Source organism: Hyperoodon ampullatus (assembly GCF_949752795.1).
Source record: "Hyperoodon ampullatus genome assembly, chromosome: 1".
Lineage (NCBI taxonomy): Eukaryota > Metazoa > Chordata > Mammalia > Artiodactyla > Ziphiidae > Hyperoodon > Hyperoodon ampullatus.
The window spans coordinates 95,083,269-95,090,490 of NC_136914.1; the positions used below are offsets into that span (position 1 = coordinate 95,083,269).

General features: G+C 44.2%; 1 pseudogene across 1 annotated transcript; it reads right to left on the reverse strand.

The window, feature by feature from the left end:
- Positions 1-1,396: 1,396 nt before the first annotated feature.
- LOC307051695 (coiled-coil-helix-coiled-coil-helix domain-containing protein 2-like) lies at positions 1,397-1,902 on the reverse strand (annotated as a pseudogene). The gene has a single exon. The product of its transcript is annotated as a coiled-coil-helix-coiled-coil-helix domain-containing protein 2-like (transcript).
- Positions 1,903-7,222: the final 5,320 nt, after the last annotated feature.

Sequence of the window (7,222 nt, forward strand, 5' to 3'; positions counted from 1 at the left end):
CTGAGAAACTCCAGACTAAGACATTTATGATGCTCCAGATGAACTATGAGAGGAAATTCTGTTTCTCATTTGGAAGTGTAGCATATAAATCCAATGCAGAGAAATTGTATGCTTTTATTATTTTAGGTTTAGAAATGAAAATGTAAGAAGTGCATTCTTATGACAAATGGAAAATGAATCAGATTTGCTTGACTTGCCCAGTGATTATTAATTTTTAGAATCTTCTATATAAACTAGCAATTATGATGATGCAGCCATCAAATGGTATGTAATTATATCCATGAAATAATGGATACTGAGTACTTTTTAAAATGAAAACAAATTCCCTAAAGTAATTATTGGATGATGAAAATAAATTAATTCAATTCAGTACTTAAAGAATGAAAATTACTGTGATCCCTGAAGCAGTGTATGTGCAGATATAGGTTCTTTCACGTGAAAAATTATGGCAGAGAAATGCTGAAATATTAAGAAAATGTGATACCCACTGTTTTCTCTCCTATAAACTCAATCTTACCATTTAAGATGGTCAACTTCCACAGAGGCTGGTAAGCAGATGTTTCATAGCTAGTAAGACATGGGATCAGGATTCAGGCCAACTGCTCTCATCTCTGGGGCCTACATACTTAACCCCTAACTAGAGCTGCAGTCATTAAAAAAACAAATTTAGTAGAAATAACATTGCTTTCTTCTCCCTCCCCTTCTCTCCCCACTGTCCCAACCAGCCAACAAAAGTAAATTTCTGTTGTAAACTTCTAAAATGCCATTCTAAATACCTTAATGTTAGAGAATACTTTGCGAAGCCATACTCCTTCTATATGACCGTTGTGTTTTGGAATATTAATAGCATTGCAGAAGAGCTCTGTTTTACTGCATTGTGAAAATTGCTTTGATCTTTTAGGCCCCATCTGTACAAATATATTCACAATGACAATTGGCGTTATTTGTCAAGAAAAATAGCTGCTGTTGATGACCGTGCACTTAATCCAGTTGATTCCGGGGAGACAGACAGTTATTACAGCCCCCAAATCATAAACGGATCATAAAATAGTTTATCGAGTGGCTATGTGCAGACACATGCTCAAGTTTTCATAATGGTGGTTGTAGCATAGAATTGTGAGTGCTTCATGAAATTTAGGTACTTGCTTTTTTTTTGGAAAGAAAATCACTTTATTCTAATTAATTCACAAACAAAAGCATGTTTAAGAGGCCACATAAACACGCACCCAGCCCCAAACTTAATACCATCTCCGTGAGCTTCTATATGGTGAGAATACCCTCTTCCACTGCAATCCTGAAGCACAAAAGCTATTAATGATCGAGGAGAGGTTTAACTGGTGGCTTCACCCTTTATATCTTCATTATCAATTATATTTTTAATGCTAAACCAACGTGGTCATGAGAGATGATTTTTCATACCTCCAACTGGAACTTCTTGATGAAGCTAACCCGTTCGCCAATCTGCACTGTTTTCAGCACCTCGCTGAAACCTGCACACAACTTAAGGTCACCCTGGTTCTGGGCACACTCCAAAAACTGTTTCATCTCAAAAAACCATGGGCCACTCTGCTGCTGCTGTGCAGGCTAGGTTCCCCGAGGCTCCTGGTGAGTGATGTCAAGCCTTGAGGGCTCAGCATTACTTCCTCCACTGAAGCCACCAGGGAGGGCATGACCCAGAGTGTGGCCGACGGCAGAACCCACAGCCACGCCGGCTGCAGTGGCTGCCATCTGGGCCATCAGACCTGGCTGCTGGGAAGCAGCAGCAGGGGAGCCGACAGCAGATGGTGAAGCCGCTGCGGGTGGCTGAGCGGCGGGCGCTGGCCTGGGTGCAGTTCTCATCTGAGGTGCCCGGCTGGCCGGAGGGGCCACGCTGGAAGTGCGGCTTCGGCTTCCACGAGGCATCTTAAATGTGCGGCGAAGCGGGGTCTAGAAGAGCGAGACTCGGAGGAGACCTGGGCTGCTTCTTAGTACTCACTTTTTTGATATAAAAGAGCTTAGACCTAAACATTGAGAAGAAAATTGGGGAATCAAGTAAATAAGAGTATAACTCCTTCCCTGAATTATAAAATTTTATTCTCTATTAGTGTTGCTAAGTCACAGTTTGCTGTCCGAATGTTGGGTGGACCTCGTTGCAATTACTGAGTTTTTTCTAAAGTTAATCCTGGAAAAATAATTAATTGCCACAGTCAGTAATAAAATAATCATAAAAATAAACTTTTAAATTTTATTTAAAATGTAAAGATATTTCTGACAGGAATGTATAATTTAGGAAATGAGAATGGGGGAAATTTTTTTTTTTATAACTGAGATGTCACCAAACACTAAGACTTTGAAGCAGACTTCTAACAAAAGCTTCTGTGTTCTGACTCCTCCTCCGAAGAAAGATTGGTGTTCTTAGGACTTAGAATCTTTCTGTTTCTCATGGTAAGAGGATTGTTTGTTGGATGGAGAGTTCAGGTAGGTTTTACTGTTCTTTTACCTTCCGGGTAATAAGTAAGGCATTGATGAAGCAGCCTTTCCCAAGTAATTTATGAGAAGGGTGGGCGCTATCTGACATCTGGACTTTGACACGTCTTCCAGGATGATGTGTGTGGACTCATGCCAAGTGATTGCCCATATAACATGCAGCACAAAGTGCTAGGCTGCCTGGATTACAAGCAGTCCTCAAATGGCCAGCTCTACAGATAGGTCACCTGAAGGAGGCCATTCTGTACTCGCATGAAGCCCGCCAAGTTCTCCGAGCTGAGGCTTCCACACCCTGGTGTCCTCTCCCAGACTGTCTGTTCACTTTCTTCCCCACCCCTCCCCCCCAATATGACCAGTGCAGCAAATATTTTATCTGGTGGCTACCCCCATTCAAGACACTTGAGGCAGGACTTCCCTGGTGGTGCAGTGGTTAAGCATCCGCCTGCTAATGCAGGGGACATGGGTTCAAGCCCTGGTCCGGGAAGATCCCACATGCTGTGGAGCAACTAAGCCCATGCACAAGTACTGAGCCTGCGCTCTACAGCCCATGAGCCACAACTACTGAGCCCATGTACCACAACTACTGAAGCCCACACGCCTAGAGCCCGTGCTCTGCAACAGGACAAGCCCGCGCACTGCAATGAAGAGTAGCCCCCGCTCACCGCAACTAGAGAAAAGCCCACGTGCAGCAACAAAGACCCAAGGCAGACAAAAATAAATTAAAAAAAAAAAAGACTGAGGCATTACTCAGCCATAAAAAAGAACAAAATAATGCCATTTGCAGCAACATGGATGGACCTAGAGATTCTCATACTGAGTGAAGTAAGTCAGAGAAAGACAAATATCATATGATATCGCTTATATGTAGAATGTAAAAAAAAAAAGGCTACAAATGAACTTATCTACAAAACCGAAATAGAGTTACAGACGTAGAAAATAAACTTATGATTACCAGTGGGTAATGGGGGAGGGATAAATTGGAAGATTGGGATTGACACATACACACGACTATATATAAAACAGATAACTAATAAGGACCGACTGTATAGCACAGGGAACTCTACTTAATACTCTGCAATGGCCTACATGGGAAAAGAATCTAAAAAAGAGTGGATATATGTATTTGCATAGCAGATTCACTTTGCTGTACAGCAGAAACTAACACAACATTGTAAATCAAATATACCCCAATTAAAAAAAAAAAAAGACGCCGAGCATTACAAAGGCCCTCATCAGCCTTCTTGGCTGACCATGTAGACCAAGTCACCCATCAGTTAAATACCCATGCAAGAAACTGTAATTTAATTTGCCTTTAATTATAGTTAACTCTCTTGGTTCCAGCTCAACTGAACCCCACCAAATCCACCTTGATTTTAGAGAAAAAGATGACTTTTTTCCCCCAATCAATAAATTCTAACATTCTAAAATTCTCCACTTAGCTTAAAAGCTAAATTTGTGGGCCCAGGCTGGAGGTAATGATGTTATCATAACTGATACTTTTAGAATTTTGCTATGGTCTTTTAGAATATTTCTGATTAGAGAATTTGGGGTTAGGTATTTCTACAGTGGGAAAAAAGCAATTGATATAAAAGGAAAAAAAAGAATTTTACCTCAGAAATAAAGTGAAATGTAGCATAAGCTACTGTTTGACCATTTACTATGATGCTGTCAAACTTAGAAATCAGATGTCACTTACATATTTTGAGCCTTTGACAGTTGTAGAGAAAGTACTCACTTATTTCATCAGGCAGTGCCAAAGACCAATTCTATAGTAATGTAATGATACTTGTGGCACCTTATAGAATTCTTTTAATTTAAATTTTTTAAATTGACTCATTTTATATAGAATCAATTCTTCTAACATTTCACTAATATTCTGTGGTGGTCTTCAAAAACTACTGATTATAATTTTTTATATTAGCCTTTGGAGATTTTACTGATGGGAACCAAAAGTAGGTTTCATGAAAATCTCTGGCCTATACTCCTGAATAAATAACAACTGAAAACATACAGACATTCTGAAATTAAACCCTCCAATTTTGGGTTTGTTTTTTTTTTACCATTTTTAAATGATATGATCTCAATTATATTGCACATTTCCTTGTCTTTTAAATAATTTAATTCTGAGGACTACATGCCTAGCACAGTGCCTTATGTATGGGGGCATCTGCTATGTTGTAAATCTCCTTTCCTTTTAAGGGTGATACAGTATGTTATTTAAGGGACCGATGAAGTTTGAAGGTGTGTTTGTATTTATACTAAGGATTCCAAACTGTTATCTTTTTTTTTTTTTTTTTTTTTGCCGTACGCGGGCCTCTCACTGTTGTGGCCTCTCCCGCCTGCGGAGCACAGGCTCCGGACGCGCAGGCTCAGTGGCCATGGCTCACGGGCCCAGCCGCGCCACGGCATGTGGGATCTTCCCGGACCGGGGCACGAACCCGTGTCCCCTGCATCGGCAGGCGGACTCTCAACCACTGCGCCACCAGGGAAGCCCCAGACTGTTATCTTTTTGTAATTGGTGATTATACTTTCTGCTTCCTCATGTCAGATTTTCTGTGAACTCTTAGTAAGGCCAGAACTGCAGATCACCAGAGGAAATGAGATGACTACCTTGAACATCATTAACCTCATTTTTATACCCAGATCTCTCTGTAGACTCTGGCCAGCAGAGATCTGGGGGCTCTGATACCCAGCTGCGGGCTCGTACCTGTGTGTTTTGTGCAAGTACTTTTCTATACACATTGTGAGTGTTCATCTCTCCTTTTCTCTCAAAGCTCCTGACTTCAGCTTCTAAGATATGTCTCCCATGACACAGACAAGTAATTTCATCTCTCTGGGCCTCAGGTTCCTCATCCGTGAAATAGGGATGTTAGTAATATCTATTTCCCAGGGTTGTTTTGAAGATAACTGAGTTAATATCTGTAAAGGTCTTAGAGCAGTCGTGCATAGTAAGGGTTAAATAATTTTTTAAAAAGATTGACCACTGGATAAATGACTCTTTAAGCTTCTTAAAGAAAAGGAAAGATCTGAGAAGATACTTCTCCTAGTAGAGGCTGATTTACACTTTCTTTTCTGGGGTAGGAATGGAGTAATTTGGAGGGACTTGTATCTGAAGGAGCAGAACTGAAAGGTATTACCTAAAATATCTGTAGAAAGTGCTGGCAGTGAGCCTGGGTCCTGACTGGATCAAGTAATATATGGAAAGATGTTCATAGCAGCTCCTCTGGGGGCTCTTCATAGTAGATCTTAAAAGGAGACAAGAGGAATAAACTGGAAATACATGGGGATGGAGGGAATTGGGGACAAAGCTTATGCCATGAGTTAGCAGTTATCTTCTGTTACCTAACAAAGGCTGAAAGAGAGTGATTCTCAGGGGAGATGATATATATATGTAAGTCACATACTTAGATATATAAATCTTTTAACCACCTGTCTGACTTAGGTGTTTTTCTCAGCTTCTTTCGTGGAAAGGGGCCCTGGCCATCTGCTTTGTTAAAAGAAAGCAGGCAGCAGCTTTGGGTGGCACGTGCAGGGGATGGATGCCCTGCCGACCACCATGAAGCTTGGAAGCCCTTCGTGGTGCCCGCGGGCGCTTGTCGAGAGCCGGGGGGGAGGGCGGGGGGGCGTAGGACCCATGCCCGGGGCCCGCCTCGCCCGCTGCTGCGGCTGCTGCGCGCAACGGCTGCCCAACGACGGCGTTGGCTTGCGGCCGGGTGGCTCTTGGCTCCAACAGCCGGGCCGCCCTTTGCCCCGGGCTCGCAGCCCGGTGGTAATTCGCTCTAGGTCCTGTCAAACTGCAGCGTGTGTTTATCTTGTAATCCACAGACAAGAAGAAGGGAGGCAAATTCCAGCCTTTGAAGAAGTTGTTTGGCAAAAGGAAAAAGAAAGGCACGCCGACGGCCCGGGAGGCGTCTGCAGGGCGCAAGTGTCGCTCTCCCCCGAGTGTCAGCAATGGGACCTTCTCTTCGGACGAGGAGACCCTGGAGGACAGCCTGAGGTAATCACTCGCACTTTTTTTTCTGACCTTCAGCGGAGTTCCGGGGTGGGGAGTGGGATCCCGAAGGGGACAGAGCGGCATCCTCATGGGCTCCACTTCTGGGAAGGTGGAGGACTGCGGTGCGTGGTGCGCTCTGTGCGGAGACGTTACCTCGGGGAATTAGCATACGTGTCTGGCCTCACTTTGTGGGACAGCATAGAGATGTGCGCCTTCATCTTGCTGCCCTCACGGGGGGAGGAAGGCAGCAGCTCACTGCCTTGGCTCAACCCAAGCTCCTTGGGTTGGAGGAGACCATGTTCCCCTGTCCCATTGCCTGGCAAGGAGGAAGGGTGGTTCGTACACTAGGTTTTACACCCGCGTTGAGGATGCAAACTGCTGGGGCACAGGGTGTCACCCTTCATCCCCCCTGGCCATGTCTAGCAACTTTCAAAACCGGCTTACAATGGGGCTTTTAGTTTCTGCTTCTTTTTTTTTTTTTTTTTTTTTTTTTTTTGCGGTATGTGGGCCTCTCACTGCTGTGGCCTCTCCCGTTGCGGAGCACAGGCTCTGGGAGCACAGGCTCTGGAATCGCAGGCTCAGCGGCCATGGCTCACGGGCCCAGCCGCTCCGCGGCATATGGGATCCTCCCGGACCGGGGCACGAACCCGTGTCCCCTGTATCGGCAGGCGGACTCTCAACCACTGCGCCACCAGGGAAGCCCTAGTTTCTGCTTCTTGTTCTCTCTCTCTCTCCTCCCCTCCCGTCTCCCTCTCGTCGTCC